This window comes from Triturus cristatus, chromosome 11, assembly GCF_964204655.1.
Source record: "Triturus cristatus chromosome 11, aTriCri1.1, whole genome shotgun sequence".
Taxonomy (NCBI): Eukaryota; Metazoa; Chordata; class Amphibia; order Caudata; family Salamandridae; genus Triturus; species Triturus cristatus.
This window is the reverse complement of record NC_140594.1, coordinates 336,375,135-336,397,475: the sequence shown is the minus strand read 5'-3', so window position 1 is coordinate 336,397,475 and position 22,341 is coordinate 336,375,135.

The following is a 22,341-nucleotide window of genomic DNA, read 5'->3' as shown; positions in this document are numbered from 1 at the left end:
ATGGACTAGCCTCCTCCCTCCTGCCATACATGGTCTGATGTGCTGCCACTGCCCTCAATTTAGTATGATGTACCAGTCCACTCCTCCTGCCCTCCATTGCCCAATTCTATGCCCCATCATTGACCTCCTGCTTAAACTCTGTGCTTAGTTTGCTGCCCCTATTCTCCTTCCCCCTGCCCTCCGATGTCTTTGTGCATGCCCCTGCTCCATCCTTTTTGCCCACCATGTTCCATGGACCTGCCACTCCTATCTACTCTGAGTGTTCTGTTGAGCTGCCACTCCCCTCCCACCTGCCCCGCATTGTCAGATGACTGTAACCTGTCCCTGCCACCTCCACCCTGTCTATCCACATGCCATGCCCCTATCCTCTTTCTCCTGTCCTACATGGTCCATTGTACTGCCACACCCTTCTGCCCTCCCTGGTCTGTTGTGCTGCAACTGCTCCTCCTGCCTGCCCCATGCAGTCTGCTGTGAGGCCCCTTCCCCTGAACTTTCTTGTCTGTGCACAGGTCCTGACCCTCCCTTCTATCCTCCATCGTCCTTTGTGCATGCCCCTGCACCCTCCTTCTTGCCCATCATAACCATTGTGCTGCCACTAACCCTCCCACTTGCCATGCATGGTCTTCTGTGCTGCCATGGCCCCTCCCACCTTCCCTGTGTGGTCAGTTAGCTGCCCCTGAACCCCTCCCACCTTCCCTCCATGGTCTGTGTATATGCCATCACAGTCTCACTGTTGCTCTTCATGGTGTGTCTTGCTTCTAGTGCCCATCCTGCCTGACCTCCATGGCTATCTTGCTGCTCCTGCCCTGCCCCCTTGCCCTCAGCCCTCTGTTTACATGTGCAGACCCCTACTCCCTTCCTCCTGGCTTGTCTGTTCCATTGTAATGCCCCTGATCTGTCCCTCCTGCCCTTTATGGTCTGTTATGCCGCGGCTTTCTCTCCTGTCTGTCAATTATGGTCAGCTAGCTACCATTGCCTCTTGCCCCTCTGTTCTCTGTTGTCCATGTCCATGGTCCTGTCCCCTCCCTCTTGCTTTCTATGGATTGTTGTGCTGCACTCCCGTCCCGCATGTCCTGTGTGGTGTATTGTGCTGCTGCAAACCCTGATGCCTTCCCTGCAGGGTCAGTTTGGTGCACCTCTCCATGTCCCTCCTGTCCTCTGTTATCCAAGTCCATGTCCATACCCCATTTCCTTCCATGATCCAATGTACCATACTTGCGAACAATTTGAACTTGGTAAGAGGGAGATTTTGAAAAAAAACTGGGGTATTGATTTTACCCTTTGAGTTACATTGAAAAAGAGAAGATTGTAGACAGGAGACAGATCAAATAAAGCCCATTTGAGCTTAAAAACATTGGCCATTTCCTTGCTGAATCGGGTCTGTTGGCATGTATAGTTGTACTACCATTGCCTCTTCCTTCTGCCCACAATGGTCTATTACATTGCCACAGCCTCTCTTGCAAGTCCTGTATTGTTGGTTTGTGTCCCCTGCCCCCCTTTCCACTGCCCTCCATAGTCTGTTGTGCTGCCACGGCCCTTCCTGCCTGCTCAGTGTGGTTAAATTGTTGCCCTTGCACCCTCCTACCTGCCTTCAATTTTCAGAGTCCGTGCCCCTGGCCTCTGCCTCTCAACAGTATCCTAATGAACAACTAGATTGCTAACATTCTATATTTATTACAAAAGTGTGGAACGCCTGACGTCATCTTGATGTAATCAAAACTGTAATACCTAGAGCATTTCCTTTAGAAATTACATATATAAGTGGGTCTTATTGGCATCAAAATTATGGTTAGTGCTCTAAAAGACTAAAATAAGGACATATTTTCTGAGTTTTCAAATAGCGACAAAGCACTTTTAAATTATTTGTTACCTTTATGTTTTTTTATCCAGTTGACCACTTGATTAAACGTTGCACTTAGGGGAGAGGATGTGGTGTTACTTCCAGAACTGCAGACTTTGCAACTGGGGAACCAGGTTGGAGTTTCTGCTTCAGCTCGACATTCTGTGATTCTGGTCAAATCACTTAGTCTCCCCATGTCTACAACCAAAATGAATTTGTTCTTGTGTGATGTAACCAATGCTCATGTAAAGCACTCCAATACCTGACAAGTCTGCACTATATAACACTGCAAAAACACAAGTGTTTTGCACACTTCTGTCATTGGGCTATATTTGGGCTACATCTGGGTGATTTTGGGCTACATTTGGGCTCTTTTGTCTCCGGTGGCCATCTTGGGAGATTTATTTGTTATGAAGTTTCCTAATTTCCTCATGTACTGCAGTCTCCTCAGTAGGAAATGCTTTCAGTTTTTTACTTTGATTCCATCATGAAGGTATTCAGATATGTCACACATTTGCCATAAATTCTGAATGTTAGCACTCTAGTTGCTCATTAGATCACTGTAGTAAAACTACTGTTCATCATGGAAGTCTGCTCCTGGTATTAAAAGTGCATGTTTCAGTCTGCATGTCAGAATTTTTTAATGAAATAGAAGAGGATTTGAGAAGTCACTAAAAATGTGCCCTCGTTTTCTTTCTTCAGCATTAATCATAACTTCTATGGCAAAATGAACCCCCTCATTGTGTTCCTTTTTAAATTAAATGTTTTAAGTGTTACCAGTTTATTCCAATCAAGATGGCTTCAGGTGTGCCATACTTTTGTCATAATGAAGACAGTAAGCGCTCTAGTTGTTTTTAAGAACACTCTGGGACATTCTGTCATTGGGCTATACTTGGGCTACATCTGGGTGATATTTCGGCTACATTTGGGCTCTTTTGTCTCTGGTGGCCATCTTGGGAGACTTATTTGTTATGAAGTTTCCTAATTTCCTCATTTACTGCAGTCTCCTCAGTAGGAAATACTTTCAGTTTTTTACTTTGATTCCATCAAGAAGGCATTCAGATGTGTCACACATTTGCCATAAATTCAGAATGTTAGCACTCTTTTTGCTCATTAGATCACTGTAGTAAAGCTACTGCTCACCAGGGAAAACAGCTGCTGGTATTGAAAGTGCATGTTTCAGTCTGCATGTCAGAATTTTTTAATGAAATAGAAGAGGATTTGAGAAGTCACTCAAAATGTGCCCTAATTTTTCTTTCTGCAGCACTAATCATACTTTTTATGGAAAAATGAACCCCCTCATTTTGTTCCTTTTTAAATTAAATGTTTTAAGAGTTACCACTTTAATCCAAGCAAGATGGCTTCAGGTGTGCCATACGTTTATCATAAGTAGGACTGTTAGCGCTCTAGTTGTTCTTTGGAACACTCTGGGAAGCTGCAGTAGAACACAAAGGAATCAACTGACAGTCTCTTCCCTTGTTGGATGTACATGTTTTACTGAGAATGTCAGACGTCATTCTCACATGACTGAGAAAGATAATGTGAATATACAGAAAATAAGCTCTCAGTTTAGCTTATAGATCACCTTCCAAACCTCTGTGGGAAAAGCATGAGAAAATATTTTTCTCTCAATCATGATATCCCAGCAGAAGGCTTTTTCACATGGTGAAATCACCTCAGAACATACCACAATTCCTAAAATTAGTATGGTACCATCAACAAATGATTTATAATGTAACTAAAGTCTTAAAACCTTCTATTAACTGCAATGCTTTTTAATGAGGTGCTATCATGTATATTGGTCCCAAGATGGCTGCCAACACTTCTTGGATGAAGTGCTGACAGCCAATCAGATCTCAGGATGAGATGTGTGGTTAGGCTCCGCCCACATATATATATGATTTTACTTTTGATTCTCTCAGGAACTACTGAACAGATTGACACCAGACCTGCAAAAGGCACATCCCTGACCTGAGGACTACCTCTCTGCCAAATTTCAAGTAATTCTGTTCAGCCGTTCGGGCTGTACCTTGGACTAAAGGTCCCTATGGAAAATTGCATGGGGAAAATGCGTTTTGGGACCCCCCTTTTTTCTCAGCCCCCGCTTGACGAATCCCCCCGAGACTTTCAGGGTAGGAGCAGAGCGGAGCACCCCACCTATTTTGAAAATTTCGCGAGGATTCGTCAACCGGCGCTAAAGTTATTCCAAATAGAATGTTGCGGATTTCCTATGGAAACATGGTCCTAACTATAACTATCTATTGGCGACCGCCAGTAGATAATATATATATATATATATATATATATATATATATTTTCTTTTTTTTTTTCGTAACAAAGGACTCCGCACTCTGGAACTTGTCTTTTTGTATTTTACTCCACAGAGCCCAGTCTGTCACACCGACGCATTTCGGCCTAACGGCCATTCTCACGGTAGGTGGCACTACTTTTTTGCATCTGCTTTATGCATTTCCTGTCATTACATTTTCCCTAAGACTTATGGGACATGTAGTTTAAATATAACTCAATGCAAGTCACCTTGTGACAGTTACTTTCAGAATTATATAAGTTGATACCATACATTGATACTTGCATTTCGCAATAAGTGATGTTCAATTGTTTGGTTGAAACCCAATATGCATTATTTACGAATTAATTGGCAAAAAGTTCAATTTAGAAAATGAAAGTAATATATCAAATATGCAGTTATTCATTATAAGTGAAAACGGATAATTATATGTATAATGTCCCAATTGCATCAATATAAAAGCATTCGAAACGATATTCCCTCAATGCATTTGGATTTCTATTGTGTCTGGTTTAGTACCCAATAGTTGATTAACACAGTACTTCATATTGCTATGAGTATATATGTGTAAAGGAGATCTCACTTTGCAATTCATGTTTACAGATTATGGTCAAATTTAGGGATTGTCAAAATCCTTTTGCACCGTCCAACTTCTTTAGAATTCTATTATAGATGGACATACATTTCTTCATCAGAGTTCATGCCTCTCAGATTCTTGGTCCGCAGTCTGATGATATACTTGGATTCCAACTGCCTCAATTTCTTTTTTCGGTCCCCCATTCTTTTGTTGTGTTCAATTGTATCTATGGCAAAGAAACTCATGTTGCGCCAGTTCCCACCTTGGCAGCTTAGTAGGTGTTTGGCAGTGGCGTATGTTAGGTCTTTGGTTTTTTACTGCCCTTATGTGTTCCAGAATTCTCTTCTTTAACATACAAACTGTCCTCCCTATATATAGCTTGCCACAGTTGCATTGTATCGCATAGACCACAAATTGTGTTGTACATGTGATCTTTTGGTTGATGACAATTAATCTTCCCTCTGGATCTCTTATGTTTTTCTTATTCACGCCAATCTTACAAGCTTAACAGGTGTTACACTTTTTGAAGCCTTTCTGTTGTTGTTCTAGCCAATTCTGTGGTTTCTCTCTTGATTGGAAATAGCTTTGTACTAGTATGTCTTTGATTGATTGTGCCTTTCTAAAGGTGATTTGTGGTCTGGTGCCAATGATTTCGGCCATATCTTGATCTTGTTGTAATAAAGGCCAGTATTTTTGCACACTTTGACGTATTTTGTGAGCTTCCTTGCTGAATGATAGTATTAACCTTGGAGCCAATTGTTTTGAATCATTGATTTGTAGTTGTTTTGTTTTTTTTATCAAGATTTCCGTTTGTGTCATTGTTTGAATCTTCTTCATGCTTTTATTTAGATCTCGTTCTCTGTAGCCTCTTTTCTTTAGTCTATTCGCACTGTTATTTATTTCTTTTGCCGCCTCTTCATCTTTTGAACAATTTCTTCTCATCCTCATGAATTCTCCAAAAGGAATACTTCTTATTAGTGGTTGTGGATGGAAACCTTGGGCATGAAGAATGCTATTTGTAGCAGTTTTCTTCCTATACAATGTAGTTTGTATTTGTCCCTGGTCTATATAGACTGTGATGTCCAAGAAATCTATTTTATGGCGGCTCACAGTGCAGGTGAAAGAGAGTACGATTTAATTTTGATTCAGTGATTCAAAATATTTAATGAACTCTGTCTTGTTACCATTCCAAATTAAAAACAGGTCGTCTATGTATCGAGTCCAGAGTATTATCTGCGCTGTTGTTGGGGCCCCAGGCTATTTCCTTCTCCCACCAACCCATGGTCATATTCGCATAGTTGGGGGAGAAGGACATGCCCATGGCACAGCCACACAATTGATGATAGATCTCATGATCAAAAAGAAAAATATTGTTGTTAAGACACATCTGAGTCATTGTGAGCAACATTGCAGAGTGTTCTAATTCATTTATATTTCTCTGTTTTAGGAAGTGTGCACAAGCATTTAAGCCCACTGAGTGTTCAATGGATGTGTATAGGAAGACCACATCAATTGTGATTAATAGATATGATGGATTCCATGCTATGTTGGAAAGGACTCGTAGGAAATCTCCTGTATCTTGAATGTATGAGTTGAGATTGCTGACCATAGGTGCAAAGTAGTTATCTATATATGACAAAATGTTTTCATATACAGAATCGCATGAGGACACGATTGGTGTACCTGGAGGGTTGATCAAGGTTTTGTGCACTTTCGGCAAGAAATATACTGTAGGAATTGTTGGATTTTCCGTGTAGAGAAATGTGCATTCTTCAGAATTCAATAAGTTGTGTTCATGCTATTCATCCGGATTATTTCCAAATGCATTGAGGGAATATTGTTTCAAATGCTTTTATATTGATGCAATTGGGACATTATACATATAATTGTCCGTTATCACTTATAATGAATAACTGTATATTTGATATTTTACTTTAATTTTCGAAATTGAACTTTTTGCCAATTAATTTGTAAATAATGCATATTGGGTTTCAACCAAACAATTAAACATCACTTATTGCGAAATGCAAGTATCAATGTATGGTATCAACTTATATAATTCTGAAAGTAACTGTCACAAGGTGACTTGCAATGAGTTATATTTAAACTGCATGTCCCATAAGTCTTAGGGAAAATGTAATGACAGGAAATGCATAAAGCAGATGCAAAAAAGTAGTTCCACCTACCGTGAGAAAGGCCGTTAGGCCGAAACGCGTCAGTGTGACAGACTGGGCTCTGTGGAATAAAATACAAAAAGACAAGTTCCAGAGTGCGGCGTCCTTTGTTACAAAATTGATGTTGGCTCTTGGTTTGACCCTAAGCCTGCACCCGCTGTTGAGCGATCCAGTAACTAAACCACATTTAAGAAAATTGAATTTACACCGGAAGCGCCCGATTGAAAGAGACGCCGCAAGACGCAAAACAAACATGGAAACCCAGGCTGGGTTGAGCGCTGAAAGATGGAGCAGAGAGCGCCGCCTGCACAGGAGTCTCCCCTCTGGGTAAGTGTTGCAACAATGCGTGTTTAATCTATGATCTTGTCTCCTCTAATCGAAGCGACTTGAGTGTGGGTAACAAACGAGCTAATCGGCATCGCGTCAAACTTACATAGCGATTCACCGAGCTCTAACCACCAAAGCGGGAACTTGGATTCATACGTCTCCACACACCAGCCCGGGTTACAAAGAAATACGGAACATAAAAATCAAAACAACTGATACTTTGTTTCACAGTCATTGTTAGCACAATAACACAGTTCGGAAAATAGAAGCGCATAAGGTCAAACGCGCCCAAAAAGTAGCAACAATGTTTCTACCAGACGGCAATGAGTGAGTGTCAATAAACTCCAGAACAACCCAACCAATTGGATCGGATTCAACGCTCAAACAACTGTTTTTTCAAATTGAAAAACAATAATAACGTGAAATCAGCAAAAGCTGGGAAGCGCTCGCATTACAAAAATACTTGGAAGTTGAAAGAGTTCCGCGTGGATTGAGAATATTCACAATGCCCACACATCCTGATACAAGGACCGATATGTTGTAAGAGTGGGGTGCCAACAACATGACATGCAGCCAGAATATGATGCGGATATTGATAAAATATGCTGAGAAAGATTTAGAAGAAATACACACTCAAATCGAAGACCTAGAAGAAAAAATCTCTCAGAAGGAAAAAGAAGAATCAGAAAAATTGCGCCAAGAAATGGAGGATCGTCTCGAAAAATACGAAGACGAAATACAGCAGCGCAAACAAAGAAAGTTCGCAAGGGACGAAGCGGACTATAAACATGGCCAAATATTAACATTCACTAAAAGATTCGAAGCCTTGAAAACTAACTATGCCAAGAAACTTCCGCAAATGTCTGGAGAATTAGGAAGCAAATCTGATGTCAGTGGTAGCGAAAATGAGGCCACAACAAGCAAAAATACACCAACTACGATTTCTTTTTTAGAAGAGATGCGCCTTGTCAACCTGGACCAAAATCTCTCACGCAACCAGGGGCAGGGCAGAGGCAGAGGCAGAGGGTCTGGAAGAGGAAATACAAAGACTTCAGAAGCTTAAGGAAGACCAGACGATCGAAGCATAAAAAGACAATACCCGCTCAGAAATCGAATGAAGAAGAACTAATATCTGAAGACCTAAAAATCAACCTATCGGACTATACCCCAACCAAAGTAGAGTGTCAAGTATTAAACAAAGGCCTTTCGTTCTGTCCTCAAAAACATTTCAACTATACAGGTACCAAAATTGATATGTATAAGTACATAGGCAAACTTAAACTGGCTAAAATACATGCCAACAAACAAACATCTATCAATCAATCTCAAGATATTTCAGATTCGGCAAATGACAAACCTGACAATGGTGAACCATTAACAATTGAAGAAATACCACTGTTAAAAAATCTTTTCGACCTAGAAAAGGGTTTAGAAGAGAATGAATCTACTGAGATAGAAGTTCTTCAAAATCTCCAAATTAATACCAAACAACATACAAGCAGTTGTCTCAAAAACAGATCAAAATACTGCCCGCAATTACATCCAGGAAATAAAATAGATTATTTTTCAGAAGCTGTCATGAACGAAATTGATAATATGGAGAAACTAAGAAACATGAAATCAAGAGAAAATATAACAGTCTGTGAAAATCAAGCAATTCAGTCATTGGCAAACAATACAAACATAATAATTAATCCTGCAGACAAGGGCGGAAATATCGTGATCCAAAATATAACGGATTATAAAAAAGAGGCATATCGACAATTACATGATCCTACAAAGTACAGCAGGTTAACTATTAATCCAATACAGAAAATGATTGAGAAAGTAAGAAATAATCTGGATGAATGGCATGAACACAAGTTATTGAATTCTGAAGAACGCACATTTCTCTTCAAGGATGATCCAACAATTCCTACAGTATATTTCTTGCCGAAAGTGCACAAAACCTTGATCAACCCTCCAGGTAGACCAATCGTGTCCTCATGCGATTCTGTATATGAAAACATTTCGTCATATATAGATCACTACTTTGCACCCATGGTCAGCAATCTCAACTCATACATTCAAGATACAGGAGATTTCCTACGAGTACTTTCCAACATAGCATGGAATCCATCATATCTATTAATCACAATTGATGTGGTCTTCCTATACACATCCATTGAACACTCAGTGGGCTTAAATGCTTGTGCATACTTCCTAAAACAGAGAAATATAAATGAATTAGAACACTCTGCAATGTTGCTCACAATGACTCAGATGTGTCTTAACAACAATATTTTTCTTTTTGATCATGAGATCTATCATCAATTGTGTGGCTGTGCCATGGGATGTCCTTCTCCCCCAACTATGCAAATTTGACCCTGGGTTGGTGGGAGAAGGAAATAGCCGGGGGCCCCAACAACAGCGCAGATAATACTCTGGACTCGATACATAGACGACCTGTTTTTAATTTGGAATGGTAACAAGACAGAGTTCATGAAATATTTTGAATCACTGAATCAAAATGAAATTGGACTCTCTTTCACCTGCACTGTGAGCCACCATAAAATAGATTTCTTGGACATCACGGTCTATATAGACCAGGGACAAATACAAACTACATTGTATAGGAAGAAAACTGCTACAAATAGAATTCTTCATGCCCAAAGTTTCCATCCACAACCACTAATAAGAAGTATTCCTTTTGGAGAATTCATGAGGATGAGAAGAAATTGTTCAAAAGATGAAGAGGCGGCAAAAGAAATAAATAACAGTGCAAATAGACTAAAGAAAAGAGGCTACAGAGAACGAGATCTAAATAAAAGCATGAAGAAGATTCAAACAATGACACGAACGGAAATCTTGATCAAAAAAACGAAACAACTACAAATCAATGATTCAAAACAATTGGCTCCAAGGTTAATACTATCATTCAGCAAGGAAGCTCACAAAATACGTCAAAGTGTGCAAAAATACTGGCCTTTTTTACAACAAGATCAAGATATGGCCGAAATCATTGGCACCAGACCACAAATCACCTTTAGAAAGGCACAATCAATCAAAGACATACTAGTACAAAGCCTTTTCCAATCAAGAGAGAAACCACAGAATTGGCTAGAACAACAACAGAAAGGCTTCAAAAAGTGTAACACCTGTAAAGCTTGTAAGATTGGTGAGAATAAGAAAAACATAAGAGATCCAGAGGGAAGATTAATTGTCATCAACCAAAAGATCACATGTACAACACAATTTGTGGTCTATGCGATACAATGCAACTGTGGCAAGCTATATATAGGGAGCACAGTTTGTATGTTAAAGAAGAGAATTCTGGAACACATAAGGGCAGTAAAAAACAAAGACCTAACATACGCCACTGCCAAACACCTACTAAGCTGCCAAGGTGGGAACTGGCGCAACATGAGTTTCTTTGCCATAGATACAATTGAACACAACGAAAGAATGGGGGACCGAAAAAAGAAATTGAGGCAGTTGGAATCCAAGTATATCATCAGACTGCGGACCAAGAATCCGAGAGGCATGAACTCTGATGAAGAACTTTATGTCCATCTATAATAGAATTCTAAAGAAGTTGGACTGTGCAAAAGGGTTTTGACAATCCCTAAATTTGACCATAATCTGTAAACATGAGTTGCAAAGTGAGATCTCCTTTACACATATATACTCATAGCAATATGAAGTACTGTGTTAATCAACTATTGGGTACTAAACCAGACACAATAGAAATCCAAATGCATTGAGGGAATATCGTTTCGAATGCTTTTATATTGATGCAATTGGGACATTATACATATTATTGTCCGTTATCACTTATAATGAATAACTGTATATTTGATATATTACTTTAATTTTCGAAATTGAACTTTTTGCCAATTAATTCGCAAATAATGCATATTGGGTTTCAACCAAACAATTGAACATTACTTATTGCGAAATGCAAGTATCAATGTATGGTATCAACTTATATAATTCTGAAAGTAACTGTCACAAGGTGACTTGCATTGAGTTATATTTAAACTACATGTCCCATAAGTCTTAGGGAAAATATAATGACAGGAAATGCATAAAGCAGATGCAAAAAAGTAGTGCCTCCTACCGTGAGAAAGGCCGTTAGGCCGACACACGTCGGTGTGACAGACTGGGCTCTGTGGAATAAAATACAAAAAGACAAGTTCCAGAGTGTGGCGTCCTTTGTTACAAAATTGATGTTGGCAATTGGTTTGGCCCTACGCCTGCACCCGCTGTTGAGCGATCCGGTAACGAAACCACATTGAAAAAAAAAAATATATATATACATATATTCACTGAAAAATCCATAGGTTTCAGGGACGTTATAGTTAGTTAGACATTTGCCTCATATAAAACCAGAGAAATTCGCCTGTTATAGTTAGTTAAGCTAACTATAACTCGTGCCCCCGCAATGCACTGCTGATGACGTCACATATTACATCACTCATGACATGGTCAGTGACATCACTGATGACATCACTGATGACATATCAAATGACATCACTGATGACATCACTGATGACATCATCCAGTGAATGTGTGTTTCTGTAAAGTTTAAATATGTTTTATAAATATATATATGCCAAGGTGTATTGAAGAATAAATGAGTGTATAAGACTCAGGATGGATGATTAAGTAGGTGTGTGACTAACTGTATAAGTGACTAATTAATTGTGTCTTGCTTAATGCATGTGTTAGCGATTGATATAGACATTCACACAGTTTAGGTTGTTAGTTGATGTGTAAGCAGTTCAATGGTTTGATTAGCAACTAAATGTGGATCTATATGAGCTATGCATTGCTTGTCTGAGTACCTGTATGAGTACCTGAGTGTCTGCGTGGGTTTGTGGGGGGGGTGACTCTCTGCAGCTGTGCTTTAGCACTGGGGAGAAAAAATTATATGCAAAGTGCTAATATGAGTCCTGGAGTGAATTGACTTCTCTAAAACATATGCCTGCAGGGTACTATAAACCATATAAACTTCATACTGTTCTTTGGCCAGCACCCTTTTTTCCACCCTCTAGAAAAACGTTACCAGTGCACAGTTCAATCTTATGTAGGAGTGCACAGTGATCTTCCAAAGTAGCTTTGGACAGACACAACACATGGAAGATAATGCTTTAGAACAGGCAGTACCCCCGCTGTGTATTTTTGAATCATTCCTTCATCTGAATACTATAGGGTACAGCTACATAGCTTTGAGGTGTCACATTCTTGTAGTCACTGAGTGTTAGCCATCCGTGGCCTGCGCCTTGCCATGGATTGCTTGTCCTCCAGAAGGGATAAGGGTTTGGTGTTTTATTTTGGATACAATGGGCCACTTCCTTGACATCGCCTGACGTCACATATATCTTTGACGCGGCTCTACAGACACAGGAATTTTTACAGTATGAATTAGTTCATCCAGCTACTCTGTCCTTGCGCCCGCTCGAGGATTACTATTGTGTCATTTACACTGACGGTTCTGCGCAACCGGCTACTGGATCAAAGCATGCCTACTCAGCGGCCTGCGCAATTGTGGTAGATACTTTCGTGAATGGTGAATTCCAATCCGATGTCGTGCATACGCAGTCATTGGGTGATTGTACCGCACAGTTGGTGGAGTTCGTGCTCTGGTGCTTGCACTGGAGTTTGCTGATCCTCGAGTCACTACTCTTATAGTGAGTGACTCGTTTTATTGTGTACAATCTTACAGCGACAATCCACATTTTTGGTCTCAAAATGACTATCGTGATTCCATAGGTAGCACAATTAAGCATAAAACGCTTTGGGTTCGAGTGGCAGAACTTAAAGAACATCTGCCTCTCGTGAATGTTATTCACACTCTTAGTCACCAACGAGTTGGTTTCCATGCTGTCAGCAACAGCCTAGCTGACGAGGCAGCAAAAACAGCAGTGGTGACATACTTAGTAGCAGCAGTTACAAGATCACAAAGTAAGATCGATGATGACATCTTGGCAGCTATTGCTGCTACAGAGAAGGGAACAAAATATCCAAGATGTTTCCCTTCTCGTTACCATTATCGCTTAAGTCCTGATAACGTCCCATTAGTGAGGATTAATTACGTTGGTGACAGATTGATTCCCAACGCGGACTGCAGACCATCTTTGATATTAGCGGCTCACGAGGGCATGGCGTCCGCGCATGCCGGCGTTGCAGCTACTGTATCTCTGTTACAACAAAGTTACTGGTGGTGCGGTTTATATAAACAAGCTCACACTTATGTTCTCAATTGTGACATTTGCCAGCAGATAAAACCTTCAACTGCGGCGCGCCCACCACAAACTCAGTTGTACATATCTAATAAACCACTGGGGTGTGTTTATTTAGATCATTGCGGTCCATTTACCTCTGTTACTGCATACAAATACATCTTGGTTGCAGTAGATTCGTGCACACATTTTCTGTGGGTGTGGCCACAAAGGAGTGCTGATGCCCGTACTGTCATCTAGGATTTGCGTGTCTTTGTTGGAAGTTTTGCATGTGGTACCTTTCATTCTGATCAGGGCCCTGCGTTCGCCTCTAAGGCGTGCAAAGAAGCCATGAGAAATTTGGGGGTCCAAGTCAAATTTTCGTCTACATACCGACCTGAGGGTAATAGTGTGGTGGAGCGAATGAACCGTGACTTAAAGCAATCTTTGACAGCCAGGGTTTTAGGTACTGGCCGGAACTGGCTAGCCCACTTGTATGACGTGCAACGTGCACTTAATAATCTCCCTAGAAGGTCTCTGGTTGGGCGGACCCCATACATGATGCTCTTTGGCATACAATTGTTTGTCACGGAACTTGATGGTCTAGACATGGCGGCGGCGGCCGCACCCTTTGACGTAGATGATCACTGTGCTGTATTGCAGAATCTTCAAGAAGCCAGAGACAGTCTAGCGAAGGAACACGTACCCTCCACTTCTGATGCAGCGCTTCAGATTCCGGTAGTCGACTGGCTACCTCGAGTTGGTGATCTGGTCCGTGAGAAGGTGGAGAACAAGAAGGAGTTCGGACCCTCTTATCGTGCAACAGTTCCGGTGCTTGGAGTACAGGGTACACGTACAGTCATTTTACCTCCACTTCTTCGTAGTATGACACCAGCGGTTTCTTGCCCTTCGATGTTAAGAAATTCTGTTGTGGCCCCAGCTTCTACCACCTTGCCTGATGTTGCCGTCGAGATGCATACAGTTACTGGTCCTTTATTGCCACTGACAGCTGGTGGTCTACCTGAAGATATTGAGTATGCTTATCCTGCGGATGTCCCGTTGCCTGTTTTACAATCCACCACAGTTACCCAGTCGCGATACTCCTTTGACACTAATTCAATGACTTCCATTGCCCCATCAAAAGTTTCGATTTTTGTGGCCTGGTTCAAAAGAAATTTTTTAATTCGCCCTTGGACTTACATTTGGCTGGTGCTCATATGTATTTTTTTGTTTATGTCCATTGGTTTTGTGGTAGTGTTTTTTAGATTTATAAATGGACAAAACCTGAAAGAAAGATCTACAATTAGAATAATTGATGGAACTCTGGCCCCCCACTCCTCATCACATATTATGAAAAGGGACCAGACTTGTGTGAACATTTCTGCCTGGCCTGTACTGGATGGGATTGCTTGGGATGCTGTAAAATTTCAAATTCATGGCCCCACTGAAGTAATCAATGTGCCAAATGTATTTCGGGTTTCTATGGGTGATGTAGTTAAGCAAAACATCCACTCGGATGACTGGGATGTTCAAGCAATAGAAGCACTCTTTTCTGATTTTAAATATTATGCTGCATTTGATGCTGAGGATTTGTATTTAGATACTGCTAATTATGATGAGCAATTCTGCTATCAACATTATGGCACACATTTCCTACAGAAAGCAAATACGTTTCGAAATGTTGTTAATTATACACAATGGGAACACTGTCCAGCCCCTAGGGTGGGCAGCTCCACCACGTTGGTGGACAAATTCACATATTTTTCTGATTTCAGTGTGTTGAATCCGGCCTCCTTTTATTTTAAGATTGCGGCTGAGTCTGCTTCTAAAGTTAGAATGACACACACCAAATTGTTGTATTCCAAGTCCTTTATGGAAGAGTTGACAATTGGAGGATATGATCTGTGGAAAGCTACTATCTACCTTAAATTGGTTTGGGGTTCTAAACCATGGCAGGTACAGGGAACAGAAGCTTTGCATTGTGCCTGCCTCATCCCGAACCACATGTTATTTTTGAATTCGTCAATTTTTCAGTCCGCCTGTTTTGGATTGGCTACTTCAAAAAAATGTAATTCTCCCTCGACTCCGGGTCTGGGTGCTTATCCTAATTGGGATAATCAAACGGATCTGTCCCTTGCTACGTTGCAGTCATACGTTTCCAACACATCCTTCAATATTTCTGAATTGAATCCGGCTCAGATTCCTCTCAACATCGGTTTCTGGATTTAGCACCGGGGTATACACAGGTTCGTGTAGATCCCCGTTTTGAATCTTCTCACACTGTAACTACCTACTCAGTAGGGAAGTTATGCCAGTCTTGGCTACAACATTCCACCTTAGCATCTGTTAAACTTCATTTATCACAATTCAACAACAAAATAGATTTGAATGATTTTGTTAAGGGTCCTGTGGTTGGCAGGTCCAAAAGATGGGTATATGCTGTTTACAACGAAGTTTGGAAGCTATCACAGATTGAAGCTGCATCCAGGCTACGAGCTATTGATCAAGCCAATATGGAGAAGGTATTGGCTGTAATAGATAATAGCATTAACACCCTGTCTTTCAGAATTTATACCTTTGATAATATTGTTTTGTCTGTGGTAGACATTGTGCAGGATGATTTGTCTGTATTTTATCATTGTCAAAATCAATTGCGTTCCATTATGCAGTTTGCATGGACTTTGCAAACGTTAAAGGCTGGGAAAGTCCCTTGGGATTACATGAATACTTCATCCTTGTTCCTCCCTTTTAATTTGACTGCGAAACAACAGTTCATGTCCATGAAAGATGCAACATACTCATTGCTGCACATTGAAAAGTTAGAACCTTTACCTTTCTCTGTTGCCGAATTAAACTCCGCCGTGTGGCTTATCCATGGGTTGATTACATTACCATTCCCCCTGTTTAAGTTCAGTTCGTGCATGAAACATTATGCCCTTGGCAGATATGAAAAACTTAGTACTGCCTTCCTGCACGAGGTTTGTTCACTCCCATTCACGTATAGATGTGTGAGGGATGGAAAAGAGGTTTACTTAAAAGGTGAAGAGTGCACTTCCACTCCAGATCACTCTGTGGTGTGTCGGCACATTCAATTGCATGGTGCATGTAATGTGCACGCTCCTAATTTAGCTTGCGTCCTGAAAGGGATTCCTGTGCCAGTTATAACACCGTCTTTTACGCTGCTTGCTAACGGTAGTTATTTGATATTAAATAATGAAGCTTGCTGTGGGATGTTAGTGGGAATTCCCTACATAGTGACTGTATCACAGAGAGTAGTCTGCTGTAATAACGTCCTTTTCCCACCCCCCGCATGGACGGCTTGATGTATCCATCTGGCCTTCCATTCCAACCTTGAAAGCAGAGTTCAATAAGATGAGCAGAATAAGGGCTCTATTGTCTCAAAAAGAAGTCGCGTTGACTTCGTCCCGGGAAACATTTGTCCTTTCAAACTATTTTTGGTGTGATCCTGGCATTTTTTCATTCTATTTTTTCCAGTTTCTTCGGAGGTCTCCCTTTGATTCTCGCCCTCGTAGCTGGGGTGCTTTTGTTGATCTGCGTACTACGCTATGGATGCACAACTTGCGTCACACGACAGCATGTCCCGGCTGCCTCATCTTCGTAACCGGATGCTTGAATACTATGGCACTTTACCACTGGCGACTTTAAGCATAGCCTATGGATTGTCCTTCCCGTTTCCCTACTTTACTTGTGTGCAGCCTGTCTTTCATTGCCTAGATTGTCCATTCCAATGGGCTCTGGATTTGTGCCTGTCGAACTCGGTGTCTCCTGCCCCGGATTATGAAAGCACAAAATTAAATGCCAGAAACCAGTCCTAGGAAGCTTGTTTCCGGTCCAGGGAAGACATGGCTTGGCAGTTCGGGCTGGACTGTTCCCATGAGGCACAGGGTCAGAATGATTTGCATATGGCCATGTCTGAACTGGGGTGGCAGAGTGGGCTAAAGAACGGTGATGGATTAAACCCAGATCAGTTGACTGGGGGTGAGTGCTTGCAATGTTCAACACTCCGTCCATCATTTCCTTTGGTTTTTGCTTTGTTCGCCATAAGTTGGCAGGGTATGCTCAGACGTGAGTCCCTTGCTCACTTTGCCACTGGATTCAAGCAAGCCTGGCTGAAGACGGCTGAAATGCCAGAAACCGGTCCTAGGAAGCTTGTTTCCGGTCCAGGGAAGACTTGGCTTGGCAGTTCGGGCTGGACTGTTCCCATGAGGCACAGGGTCAGACTGATTTGCATATGGCCATGTCTGAACTGGGGTGGCGGAGTGGGCTGAAGAACGGTGATGGATTAAACCCAGATAAGTTGACTGGGGGTGAGTGCTTGCAATGTTCAACACTACGTCCATCATTTCCTTTGGTTTTTGCTTTGTTCGCCATAATTTGGCAGGGTATGCTCAGACGTGAGTCCCTTGCTCACTTTGCCACTGGATTCAAGCAAGCCTGGCTGAAGACGGCTGAAATGCCAGAAACCGGTCCTAGGAAGCTTGTTTCCGGTCCAGGGAAGACATGGCTTGGCAGTTCGGGCTGGACTGTTCCCATGAGGCACAGGGTCAGACTGATTTGCATATGGCCATGTCTGAACTGGGGAGGCAGAGTGGGCTGAAGAACGGTGATGAATTAAACCCAGATCAGTTGACTGGGGGTGAGTGCTTGCAATGTTAAACACTCTGTCCATCATTTCCTTTGGTTTTTGCTTTGCACTGAATATGTAGGCCCAAGATTTTACATTCCCTTAGCTGCAAGTATTCGTACCCTGCAGTCAGAGAACTTATGACATATAATAACTGGAGTATCATACAATACTCCTGCAGTGTCTTATATCTAATTATTTTCTGGAGTTTAGCTGAGATCCAGCTTCCTTCACCATCTTGTCCAAAAGGAGACTTTCTAAGGATCCCTTGAGGCTGATTATGCGAACCAATATGCCTATGAGAGAGGCTTCATAATAAATACTTATTTGGGGTAATTTCAATCCACCCTGATTAATTTTCATTTGCCCCCACTGAATATTGTACCCTAGGTACCTTCTTGTTCCAGAAAATGTCCAAAATGCTCTTTAAAATATATCGTAGTGATTCTTATCGGGACGTTTGAAGATAGAAAAATAAATAAAGTTGAAATTGACATTGTTAAAAGAGCAACTCGGCCAATTAGTGTAAGAGGGAGAAGTGTCCATCCGTCTAATAAGTCTCTTTTTCAGCATTGCCTCATAGTTCAATTTGTAAAGCTCTTCATAGGAATTAATTACATATATCCTCAGGTATCGGATCGGGTTAGAGTAAAGTGCTTGCTATTGAAGAATACAGGGAGGATACTGCAAGAGTTGTTGAACATCAATATTTCTGGTTTGTTGTGATTAATTGTATATCCTCTAATTGATTGAAACTGCGCAAACTCTGCCAACATTGTTCTAATATTTTGTTCTTCAGGACTGAGATATTAAACTCTATTGTCCGCAAAAGGTTTCAGCTTAGTCATACCTTCTGTTGGTCGTTCTATACCCCAATGTGCCCTAATCCTGGATCAATAAAAGAAGTGGGCAGTGTGGGTGACAAGGGACAAGTGTGTTGAGTTCCCCTATTTATATCAACAGTTCCTGCTAAGTTAGAATTTACAAAAACCTGGGCCTGTGCTCCTTGATATATATTTCGTAGCATACTAGTAATTTAAAGAGGAAACTCTACCCCCTTGAGAACATAGAAAAGAGCATCTCAATTCACGAGGTTGAATGCGTTCTCAGCATCAACCATCATTATAAGTGCGAGTATCTGATTGGTGTTCAAAAAATCTAGTGCATGTATTAAACATCCTGTATTTGTTGACATCAGCCTTCCCACCGGTGAACCTGTCTGATCGTTATGAATCACCTTCTGGGCAGCCGGAATAATCTGATTTGCCCAAATTTTCATTAATAATTTATAATCGTATTCAATAAACTAATTGGTCTACATGAGTTTACATCGCTGGGATTCTTTCCCCATTTGACAAAACTGACAATGATGGATTCCTTAAAAGCTGAAGGAACCTCTCCTCCTGCTTTCACAAAATTGAGGAGCTCTACTAAGAAAGGTATGTACTCTTCTGAAAACGCTTTATAAAACTCTTTTGGAAGGCTGTCCTTCCCACAAGCCTGGCCGCAGGGCCTTGAGGCTAAAGCCGGCTGGATTTCTAGTGCTGTTTAATCCCTCAGCCTGAATACTTGACAACTGCAGCAACCTAGTGCAAGGGTGCCTGCATTAGCGCTAAGTTGCTACACTTAGCTCCATCCCAGGGGGATACGCAAGGCTGCACCATATCCTTGTAAATATGCTGCAGCCTTGCATTTCTGAAGTGGCGGAGTGTGTCGTTAAGCCAAGGAGGCTCACGACACGCTCCGCCACTTCCTTGTACATATCCACCTGAGTTTTTATTGGTGAGGGCAGACAATATGTTCCACAAAAATGAGCAATGTATCCAACATTTTAATTGGTGGTGCGGACATACTAGTCAGGGTGAAAGCGAAGAGTCTGTAGCCACAATTGTATATTGGGTGCACTCTCCATGTTTACAACCGGTGCTCCTTTAACTAGATGAGCTCAACGTAGACCAGGTCACTGCCTTTGAATACAAAAAGAAAAAAAACTCTTCTCAGTTCAGACGCAAACTCTGCTGTTCGCTCTTTTTGTTTGAAAAAATAATTAGTGAAAGATATGGCCATGGTTTGAAACTGTGTCTCCGTCTTTGATTGGTGACAAACAAACTGCACTTTGGAGGGAGAGCAAGGATCCCCCACAGAGGTGCAGCATTTAGCATCACATTTTTTTGCTGGAGTTGCGTCATATTTTTTGCTGGTTTGCCTGGGAGATCCATTCTGGCCATACACTCACATTTGGTAACATATTTCGGACTGAATAGCAAAGGATTCCCTCATTTTAGTCGGCGACCATCCCCATGCAAAAGAGAGGACACTGCTTCATGATGGCGCAGTTAAGACTGTAGCGTTCCTAACGCTCTAGATTGCATGATTGCGCAGCAGCGCTAAATAAGACACAGGAGCCGGTACTTCTTAGTTAACACACGCGGCTCCGACTACCGCGCCGAGTCCACACCTCTTTATTTATATTAGCTAGCGTCTGACGTCACGCGTCAGCGCTAGCGCACCCCGGCAGCGCGGAAGGCTGAAACGCCTCACGCGTGCCGAACATTACACTCCTTCCAACCTTTATAAAACATTAAGCAAAACATAAAATCAGAAACCAACGATGAGTCTGTTACCAGTCTGCCAGTCCTTACAGGTTACACCATATAGTCCGCCAGCTGGGACGACGAGGCCGGGTTCTTCCTCAGGTTGTAGCGGGATGGGCCGCCTCTGGAGAGGGCCACGTCGGGGGTTCTGCGCCTTGGGGTGTTAGGCTCCTTCCGGGATGGAGAGCCGCCGGGCGGGTTACCCCCAGGGGTGGCTGGGATGTACTGGGAACCACCATCCTCACTCTGACCGTCCTCCCCCTCCTGATCTCTGTTTGGCTGGTCGGGGCCCGGTCCCTCTGGTTCGGCCCAGTGACTTGAAGGTGTTCCTGGGTGGACTTTTTTGAAGAAAGACACATCTCGGGTGACCGTTTCAGCTCCTCTTTGAGCGGTCACCATCGTGCCTGTCCGGCGGGTGACGACCCACGGTTGTGGTTCAAAAGGAAGTCTGAACTTGCTGCCTGGGTAGCAGTCCTTCACGTACACACGATCCTGTCGTTGTATCGTGGACTCCTTAGCTCCCCTTCGTCGGCTGGCATGGTCATTCGAGCGCATCCGATTGGCTAGAGTCTTTTCATTTGTGGCTTGTGCCGGAACCCAAGTAGGGTGGTGTGGGATCGTGTCACTTATGACTCTTCCCATGGTGGCTGTTCCTGGCGATGCCTCGGTTGTGACATGGGGGTCCTCCGGTATTCCCTCAGAAAACTGTATATCGCCCTCTCCAGGGGAGATCCGTCAGCCATGGCTATGCGAATGGTTTTGTTGAGTGTCCTCATAAACCTCTCCACCTCCCCATTGGCTTGGGGCCACCGTGGTGTTACTTGCGGTGATGGATCCCCCAGCTCTTGAGATATTCTGCAAACTCCTGCCCCTGGAAAGGCGGTCCATTGTCGGTCTTGAGACTCTTGACCACCACGAATATGCCGTGAGTGGCGATGGTTTTCTCGAACTTCGCTATTACTTCAGTGGCTGTCTGGCTCCCCACGATTTCGACCTCTGGGAATTTGGTGAAATCATCAATAATGACTAACGCATACCGTCCATCAGGGAGATGTCTGAAATCGGCGCTCACACACTCCCACGGTCTCAGGGGATTATCTTCAGTCGCCACCGGGTGAGGGCGTTCCGGCTGTCCTGCTGCTTGGCACCACGTGCAGGTTCTCACCGCCTGCTCCACCATCGCATCCATGCCTGGGAACCATACTTTGGCTCGGAGCCTGCCCTTCGTCTTCACCATTCCTTGGTGTCCCCTGTGGGCGAGGTCTACCGCCTGTTGAGCGAGGCTGGCCGGCATGACTAGCCTCGGGCCCCACAGAAGACATCCTTGGGCGTCACTTTTCACTCTCAAGATGGATTCCAGTGTCAGCTTGGCTTTCGGGGTTCTCCTGTTTAGCGATTCTTGGATTGTCCTCCAATCTCCCGACCTGACGGCCTCCGCCACTGCTCTCACGCATTCATCGCCTTTTGATGCTTCTATGATTGCGGCCAGGCTCATCGGGAGGGGTCGTGACCGCTCCGTCACATACCGGACGTACTCCTCGGTATCCTCGGCCTCCTCTTTCTCTTCCGTTGTGGCTTTCCTCGGGTGCCGTGACAGATAATCTGCCGGGTTCGTGGCCCCTGGTTTGTACTCCACCCGGTAGTCGTACCCTTGTAGTTGGAGTATCCACTTT